The following is a 9,685-nucleotide window of genomic DNA, read 5'->3' as shown; positions in this document are numbered from 1 at the left end:
ACAATGGTTTTGTCAGGCTTTGCTGGGCAGCAGCAGTGCAGACAGAGATCTAGGGCACACCTCCTGCCTGATGAACATTCACAGGTCAGTGACTTTGGCTTTAAAAACAATAATGCTTTTGTATTGTAGTTCATGTAAAGGGTCAAAGCTGTTCTTATCTTCCAGCACATGCCCACTTGCCTTCATGCAACAACATCACTGATGGAGACATATCATGTGTGGCAAAACTGGAGGGCTGGAAACCTGGGATAAAGTAGTCACATGGAGATATGAGTACATGGATGGAAAAGAAAGATGATCAGTGTCTCCCAACAAGGTATTGGTTATGGATGGAAGATCAATTTGTCTATCGGTGGGAAAACCCCCTGCAATTTGTCTATCGGTGGCAAATCCACTTGAGAAAGTTCCTGTGTGTTCCTAGCTGTCGTTCCCTCATCCAGATCTGAAAATTTTCATTTTCAAATTGCACCAAATGCCAAAGCAGTTGGCTGCTATGCTATGAATTAAGAAGTAAATGGCAACAATAAGTCGTTTATTTTTGTATTTCTATTTTGATAACTAATTGTGCTTACAAGGGAACTTGAGGAACTCCAGTCTTGTTAATTGTAGAAATATTCCTTCAGTATTTGATTAATGTTTGCATGGCATTGCATTTAAAAAAAAAAAAAAATCAAAAAATACCTAGTTTTATAAACAACATTAAATGAAACAAACCAAAATAAAAAAAAATAGTATGTAGGCTGACAATTATAGGCTGACAATTATTACACTAGATCACTGCTTCCAGTGTATGAATGCCTAAGATATAACCTTCGACCTGACTTTAAATTTTCCTATTTTTCTGCATATTTGGGAAGTGGTGAATTCAGCACGTCATGTAATCAGTCACCAAATCTACCCTCAATACCTGTGCTTCATTTTCTGTACATTAAAATGTTCTAGCAACTCCCACATATAACTTTTGACAGCAAGATTTGTGAAGAAGTGCAGATGTGTGTCACAGATCCCACTTCTTTCTAGTATTACCCAAGATGAGATACTTCTCATTCAGCAGAAATCCACAGAGAATGGTTCATGAGCTTGCAAATAACTAGAACATCTTAGAGTCTTCAGAGGTGAACGACAATTTGCAGTAACTTCTGCACTGCTAAGAAGACTGAGGGAGAAGGATTCCCATGTGTGGGAGCAGATGTTTCTGTATCATGGTCTGAAGTAATCTTCATGGATATTTGATACATTTTTTTTAAGTAATGTTTCAACTTTTCTCATATTTTATTATGAAGCTGTATTCTGCCTTTGTGTAGTGCCATCTTCTTGATGTGCTTTGCAGGGATGGAAACTAAAATGAAGAAAAATAAAACACTCAGTAACATCAGCTGGACCCTTCCAGAGCTGAATGTAAAATATCACTTGTATCCTTTCCCAAACTAAAAAAAATTCCCAACCAAAATAAATAGGTGTTGTACTCCAGTTTGGTGTTTAGGAACCTTTATAGATCGAATAATTAATGTTGAAGAATTTCAGTATGGTAATTTTTATTTTAACTCAAAATTTTGTGGTGCATGTGGGACAATTCTGGAAATATTTAATCATATCCCATCATAATCCTCACTGGAAAAGAATCCTTTCTCAAATTCAGTAAAAAAAAAAAAAAAGAAACCAGTTATGTAGTCTAGTTGGGTACCTATGAAGCTTTATGGCTCAAAAAAATGGTGAGTTTCAGTATGATGGGCTTAATTTTTCAGTTAAAATTATACATTACATTTAGGATAATGCTGGTCTGATTCATATGAAGAGTAGGACTCTTGTGCTTCTAGAGAAGGACTGTAAGGATTTCTATGAACACTTAGGACAAGGTTTAATTGTAAGAGTAGTCTATACTCTTGTGATTTAACCCCATTGCCTTCAGTGGTGCCGTTAAAGGTCTATTTTACATACAAGTAATTCTTGCTGTTCTTCAAACTGATCAAACTTTTCCAGCAGGAGCAAAGTGTATTTCTCTTTAACAGCATGGTGTATAGCATGGAATCATGCCATGCCTGGCTCTAGCAGAAACTGATAAAACCCTAGCCTCCTTGAAATTAAAAACTAGTACAGGACTACTCAGCAGTGTCTGGTGACCACCACGTCTGGTTTATCAGAGGCACTAAAATCCACACGTTACTTTGATTGCTCAGAGTGTTGACTGGCTTCTACTCGTGGCATTTATGAACTAGCTAAACTCAGTAACATAGAGGATGCTGTTGTAATCTTTAGACATGAATAAACTTTTGCCAAGCATTCTTGTCAGCTTATTACATCTGCATGAGGCTAACAAGGGATTATACTAGCTGAAGGCTGGATAATATTTTGTTGGAAACTTGTTGAACTTTGGGATTTCCATCTTGCTCACTAGGCGGCAGCATTTATTTTCTTTTAAATCTTATTTTATTTTGTGTTCTCAGCAGGGGTGCAGAAAAGACTTTATTAATAATTATCATTTGTATGCATAAACATTCCTTTGGGAGCCGTTTCTTTTCATCTGTATTATTAATGTCATTGCTACACGGTCAATTGCATTTAACTTGGCAAAGTAAACTCATTTTTTTCCTGATCATTGATTCCAAGTATGTTTGCTGCAAGAGCCTCTAGAATGCACCACTTTGTAAAGAATTTATTCTGTGGGCAGACGCCTCATAGAGGCACCTGTGGCATTCATCACCTTGCATAGGATTGCATTGAGTTCTGTCTTAGCTTTTCCATTTTCTAGTTGTTTGTATAGCAGTTGCTTTATTTTCTAAAGCTTAAACCTTTGTAGAAGCAGCATAGGTTTCTGGATTCAGAATTCTGAACTAGATAAAGTCAGGGAAAAAAGTGCTTTTCCCCTCTGACTGAATATCACCTTTACATTGAGGGAAAATTAACCTTTTTGAAGTGTTTGGGGGTTTTTTTGTACACTGGGGAGAAATTATAGAAGATTCTGGTATACTCCTATTATTTTACCTTTTAGGCTTATCTGAACTCTTCTTCCTGACATTAGATACAAAAGCATTTAGAGCTGTCCTAAAACTGTTCCTGCTTAAGCTAGTCTGTTCCAGCTTCCCCAGCTGCAGAGGCAAAGGGGCTGAAAACTCCTACCATGAGGCTCTCCAGAGCAAAGAATAGGGATGGGACTGAGATGATGAATTTGTCTCATAATATTCCAGTGCTATTGTATTGTAGGTTCTGTGGGATATTGCACCAAGCTTCAAACTGCTTCCTTGGAAGGGTGTGGGTTTCCTCAAAGTCTTTTTTCTTATCTGCCAATTCCCATCAACTATTTTGGATACCCAGCAAGCTGTAGTAAACTTGAAGTGAGGTATGTAAGCCCTCTCTCTTCATCTCTGTTTGAAGAGCATCTGTCAAAGTGAGGAGTGGGTCCTTTAGGAAGCTCTGGGGCTGCTCTGCAATAACTATCTGCATGCATAGTCTTACTTTCTGGTAAGCATGGGGAAACCCCAAGTAGCTTCTTTCTCTCTGTGAATTTCCAAAAATCAGTTTTGTATTTCCATGAGACTCATAGCTTTTCTGGGTTTTTAGCAGAGTAGGTGGTATTCTGAAAATTTACGGGTATGTTTGCCCCATAAAATTCCTGCCTTTCCTGAGCTTGTGTTAGGACACATAAACACAGCTAGAATACACAAAACAGGAATGAAATGATTGTGAATGTTAAGTGGCCTCAATGATGAAGTGTATCTAAGAGGAATCATAGACATATTTAGGTTGGAAAAACATGTGAAGGTCATCACATCCAACCACAAACTTAAGACTGTCAAATTTACTGTTAAACCATGTCCCTAAGCACCTCATCTACACATCTTTTAAATACCTCCAGGAACAGTGAGGCTACCCCCTCCTGGGGCAGCCTGTTCCAATGCCTGACAATCCTTTCAGTGAAGATTTTTTTCCTAATATCTGACCTAAACCTTCCCTGGTGCAACTTGAGGCCATTTCATCTTGTCCTATCATTAGTAATTTGGGAGAAGAGACCAACACGTATCTCACTACAACCTCCTTTCAGGTAGCTGTGGGGAACAATAAGGTCCCTTTCTGCAGGCTAAACAATCCCAGATCCTTCAGCTGCTCCTCATAAGACCTGTGCTCTAGACCCTTCACCAGCTTTGTTGCCCTTCTTTGGACACATTCTACCACCTCAATGTCTTTCTTGTACTGAAGGGCCCAAAACGGAACACTGTATTCGAGGTGTGGTCTCACCAATGCCAAGTTTGGAGGTCTGATCATTTCCCTGCTCCTGCTGGACACACCATTTCTGATCCAGGCCAGGATGCCATTGGCCTTCTTGGCCACCTGGGCACACTGCTGGCTCATGTTCAGTCAACTGTCCACCAACACCCCCAGGTCCTTTTCCACCAGACACTTAACGGGCGTTCCTTCCCAAGCCTGGAGTGTTGCCTGGGGTGGTTGTGACCCAAGTACAGGACCCAGCACTTGGCCTTGTTGACCCCCATACAATTGACCTCAGCCCATTTCTCCAGCCTGTCCAAATTCCTCTGCAGAGCCTCCTGACCCTCGAGCAGATTGACACTCCCACTCAATTTGATGTCATCTGCAAACTTACTGAGGGCCCACTCGATCCCCTCACTCAGATCACTTAAAGATATTAAGAATGGCCCCAAAACTGAGTTCTGGAGAACACCACCTGTGACTGGCCACCAAATGGACTTAACTCCATTCACCACAACTCTCTGGGCTTGGTCATCAAGCCAGTTTTTAACTTGCCAAAGGAATACCTCTATCTAAACCCTGAGCAGACAGTTTCTCCAGGAGAATGCAGGGGGCAAAATGCAGTTTGTGGTGTTTTTTTTGTGTCTGGAAGTCAAGTAGTTTTGCAACTGTAATCAAAGTTTAAAACTTTATATGTATCACTGTCAGCTGAGAGCTATGTAATATTCATGTTAGAGTCAAACAGGAGAAGGCAGTAAGCACATCATCTGCCTGGAGCAGCCAAGGTAAAGATTTCCTAAATTCTGTGCATAAAGATTTGTAAACTCTTACTAGCACATGCTGTTACCTGACTGAGCCCAAAGGGAAGAAAAACTTGCATATTTGGGGGGCTTCCTCTACTCCTACACAGAGCAAGAAGGATGCCCTTTTAAAAGTGGTCAGAAGAAGAAAAGTAGATTTTTGAACTCTGAAAAGAGAACCAAGTGTTTGGGCTCATGGGGAAGGGAAGAAAAGTTTGACAAAAATTGCCTTTAGATTCTGCCATGAATCAGTAAGACAGAAAACACACATAAGGAATAATGTACTAGAAGGAGGATTTTGTATTGTCATGGTTACAGGGGCTGGGACCAGTGTATCCTTATGTGGGTAGAACCAAAACTGTGTATTCTATACTCTCTATGTCAGTGCTCATGGGCTGTTAAGAAAATCATGGGTAGCAGCTGCCCAGGACAGACCTCACACCCCAGGCTATAACAGATAAGGAAAGAGGTTCAAGGTCAGGGGAGATGTTAACACCTTCCCACCCAGCAGGAGGAGTCCTCCCTGTTCATGGGCCCATCCATGCCTCGCCCCATGACTCACACAGAGCACCCCCCAGGAGCTATTTCTGTTTAATGGACCATCAAGGACCCACTGCATGACTCACAGACTGATATCAACCCATTGTGAGAGGCTCCACCCAGGGGGAGGAGCCAAGTGCTCCCACCTGGATATAAACTGGGGTTCAGTGCAGCACAGGGGGCCTTACCCACTGGATTTCCAGAGGACAAGAGCTACCAGATCTTTTCTACAAGGCCACTGTTTCATCTGGACTGCTACCACCACCCTGACTACAGAGTATCAGGTTGTATTCTGACTCTGTCTGTGGTTTTCCTTTGTATTATTGCTTTTATTTTATTATTTTTTCTTATTAAATTGTATTTCTGACTTGGAGTCTCTCACTGGTTTGTTTTCCAACCATTACATGTATACATGCAAATTTTTTATTAAATACTAGCAAAAATTTGTTCCCTGTAAGGAAACTAATAAGCACTAGAACAGGGACCCAGAGAAGTTCTAGGAACAACACTCTGAGATGTTCACAATTCAACTGCTCACAGTTCTAAGCAATCTGATCTAGAAGGCCCTGCTTGGAGCAGGAGGTTGGACTACAGATTTTGAGACTTTCTACCTTGGTTATTCTGTAATTTACAGTAGCAAGAGGCATTTACAACTGGCACCTGCACTACCCAAAGTCAGGTGTTACCAGAACCACCCTGACAGGCCTGACTACTTATGAGAAAGCACCTAATTCATCTGTGTGTAGGTATACAGCAGAGAAATGACTCTGAACTTTTTGCTTCATTTCCTGTCTCTTGGAATCAAGTTTCTTAGGTGCAAACTTCATAAAATGAGTGTTCAGGTTCAAGAGTCAGCCATTAGGGAGTGATAAGATGACTTTCTTCAAAAGAGCAGTCTCAGAGGCTCAGGAAAGCCTCTTGGTCTTCAGAAAAGGCAGGACTGAACTGCAGCAGATAGAAACCAGCAGGGTGTGGAGAGTCCCTGGATCACACCAAGTCTCTTCAGGCAGGGTGCATCGTCACCTCTGTGTTCCCTCTTGCAGGTCATCCAGATTTCCAGTGTGACAGCAGGCTGGGCACAGAGAGAAGAGCTTGCCCCTCATGTAATTTATTTTCCCCACAGCTTCCGTGGTCAGGCACAAGTGCATTTCTGCTCACCCAGTTGAGCTGTGGGAACACCACCGAGGCCAAGACACCCCTTAGAGGTACTCAGAGCCCTGATCCATCCTGGCAGTCAGTAGCATGAGACATGGTCAGGGGGTTGGGAGGCCAGGCCAAATGCAGGAGCTGGATAAAAGTGGTGCATGTACACCCAAGAAACTTGCTACAAAGAGTAGGTAACCCAGCCAAGCAAACACCCACCTACAGAGTGATCTAACTCAGCAATCACACATCACAACAAAAGGATAACACTCTCGCTCAGCTATGAGCAGACACACATGAGCTACTTGTCCCCATCTTGTTTCTTTAGCTTATTGTATTATTGTAACACTCAGTCTCTATAAAGGAGTTGTGCCTGTAGAAGTGGAGTCCCTCTGGGACTCTATTGCTTCATCCAAAGTCCCCAGTTTTCTGTCCTGCCTGGGAAGAAAAATTAAAAAAAAAGCAAAACAGGAGCTTTGGAAAATCCCTTTTGGAATTTGAGCTTTGCTTCAATGCACACCTCTTCTTATTTTTCAGCAAATGATGCCTCAATGGCTAGAGGAGATCGTTTAGGAAAAGGTGACGTGCAGAAAAAACTTTCCCTAAGGGCTGAATCTGGCAGGGTGGTTCCAGCAGGCTGATGGTTTGGGATTAACCCAGACAAAGATTTCCCTGCTTCTTCAGTTTACCAGGAGAGTTAATGCCAGGAGGTGACACTGCTGCCAAACTGGGCAGTGGCTGGGAGCACCCAGGGGAATGTCAGTGCATTGTCATCACTGTGGGTGATGAGCTCCCCGGAACCAGTGAGAGCTTGCAGAGCAGAGAAAGTCCCTGTGCTCTGTTGTGTTGATTTATGGCCTGATTATAAAAGACAGAGTGATCTCAGCAGTGAAGGGTTCTTCTGTGTCCTTGCTACCTCTTGAAGGGGCATAAGGCCTGGACTGATGAGAAGGCAGCTTCCTTTTGGCTTTCAGTCAGGAGGGATGATAACTACAATCTCCCCCTGGCAGGTGAAGAGTTTGGCTTCAATGTTGAGAGAAGTTCAGCATGAAATATGGGGGTATATATCTTCAGGGAGTACAGCCAGGCCTCCAGCAGTCTGGTAAGGACACAGCACGAAGCCTGAGGCTTCACTGTGTGCCCTGAGAGCTCCTGCAGTCACCCCTGGAAATGGGGAGCTACCTGTAAAATGGGAAGCTGTATCAGGGCTGTGTATCAGGAAGAGAACAGCAGTGCTCAACTGGCCATGACTCTGGTCATCCTAGGGATAATAATGTGGCACAACTCTTCTGCAGGCATGAAGAGTTGCTGTCTAGCTGCACAATTCATTTCTGAATCTTAAGAGGGTCCAGAAGTATGTAACTGTGAGCACCAGGATGAGTGTGGCCAGGCTCAAGAGCTCACTTTTGAGCTCTGCACCAGGGTGAGATGTACGAGCTGCAGGGACCTTCTTTCCTGGCACCAAGGGAGCGAGCAGGGAGTGACAAATTAAGGACAAGCAGACAGCAATCCATGGTGGCTGATACTGGGACATGTGAGCTCCTCCCAACCTTCTGCTGGCTTCATGTCATCATCACCACAAGGTGGGCATGATGAGGGCCAGGTGCCTCCCAAACTAGGAGCATGCTCCCTGCCCCTTGCAGAGAGCAGCATCCATGGGATGCCCAGCCTGGGACAGCACAGGGGAAAATGTGGTCCTTGTCCCTCACAGTGAAGACTGAGGACAGTGGCTGGGCTCAATGGGGCACCTACAAGCTGGTCTGTGCCCATGCTACCCATGCTAAGGCATTCAAGACAGCACAGCTTGCTGCAACCTAGAGGGACACACTAGTGACATGCTAGTGATCTGGCAGAGCTCATCCCTGCTCCAGGGAGAGAAAGTCCCTTCATTGACCTCCATACAAGTATTTGAGTCAGGACTTCCAAAACCAGGCAGCTTCAATCCTAGAGGTTCAGACCAGGACAGATTTCAGAAGGCGTTTTCCAGCCTCGTGCCTCCCTGACTTGCTCCCTAGAAAACACACGGCCATTCGAATCTCTGGAAGGGCACTTGCTCCTCCTCACATCCCTCTGACACTCCAGAAGTAGGGGACAGATCTACATGCCTCCTCTAGCCTCTCCCCTGCCTCTCCCCAGTGCCAGAGCCCATGTTTACCAGGGCTGGGCATGGCAGGCAGCTCCCTGGCAGGATGCCCTGCCAGCTCTCTCCACATGCTCAGGCAGGCTCTGCCTACAAGCAATGGCAGCGCTGCTGAAAGCCCCCTGGCAAGGAACTGCACATCTCAGCGCCTGCTTTAGTCAGTTCAAAACAATCTGGTGAGTAAGTAGGAGAGGAGGGAGGAAGACAGTACCCCAGGCAGAGATTGCACATGGAAATACCGATGGGATGACGCTGTTCTCTGAGAAATATTGGAACAACTGGAGGAGCAATAAAACAGTTTCCATCCACAAGGCTGTATCCCATGGACAAAGAAAAGGGAGGGATCCTATTGGAAGTCACATCTAGTTTGTATCTGTCTGGCTTGGATCAGTTTTGATGCTGAGGAGAGACAGGCTGAACCCTGCCCACTAGAACAAAAGGAAAATGCGTGAGGGACAGTGCAGCCAAGGCAGCCCCTGAGCCCAGGTGGGCAGCAGGCAGCCCTGCTCCAGCAACAAGGGCAGCAACCAGCCCACTCTGCCCACCTGTTACTTTTCAAAAATATATTTAGGGTTTTAAACCCCCTGGTTTTGCCCGGGAAGAAAACACCTCCAGTGGGGCCCCAGTAGTACCTCCAGGGTGGTTGTCAGCGAAGAGGACAGTGGCGAGTAAAGGAGGGATGGGCAACGATCGCTTGCTTCCAAAATAAAAGGTTTTAATAACATGAAAATAACAAACAAAAAACACCTGAAACAGCACCCACCCCAGGGGGAGAAGCGAAAGAGCCTGTGGCCTTGGGGCCAGGGGTTTTTAACAGGTTGGTAGGTGGGTTTACAAAGGCATTGTCCTGTAAGGATAC

Source organism: Merops nubicus, unplaced genomic scaffold, assembly GCF_000691845.1.
Source record: "Merops nubicus isolate BGI_N331 unplaced genomic scaffold, ASM69184v1 scaffold9014, whole genome shotgun sequence".
NCBI lineage: Eukaryota > Metazoa > Chordata > Aves > Coraciiformes > Meropidae > Merops > Merops nubicus.
Note: the sequence above shows the minus strand (reverse complement) of the source record.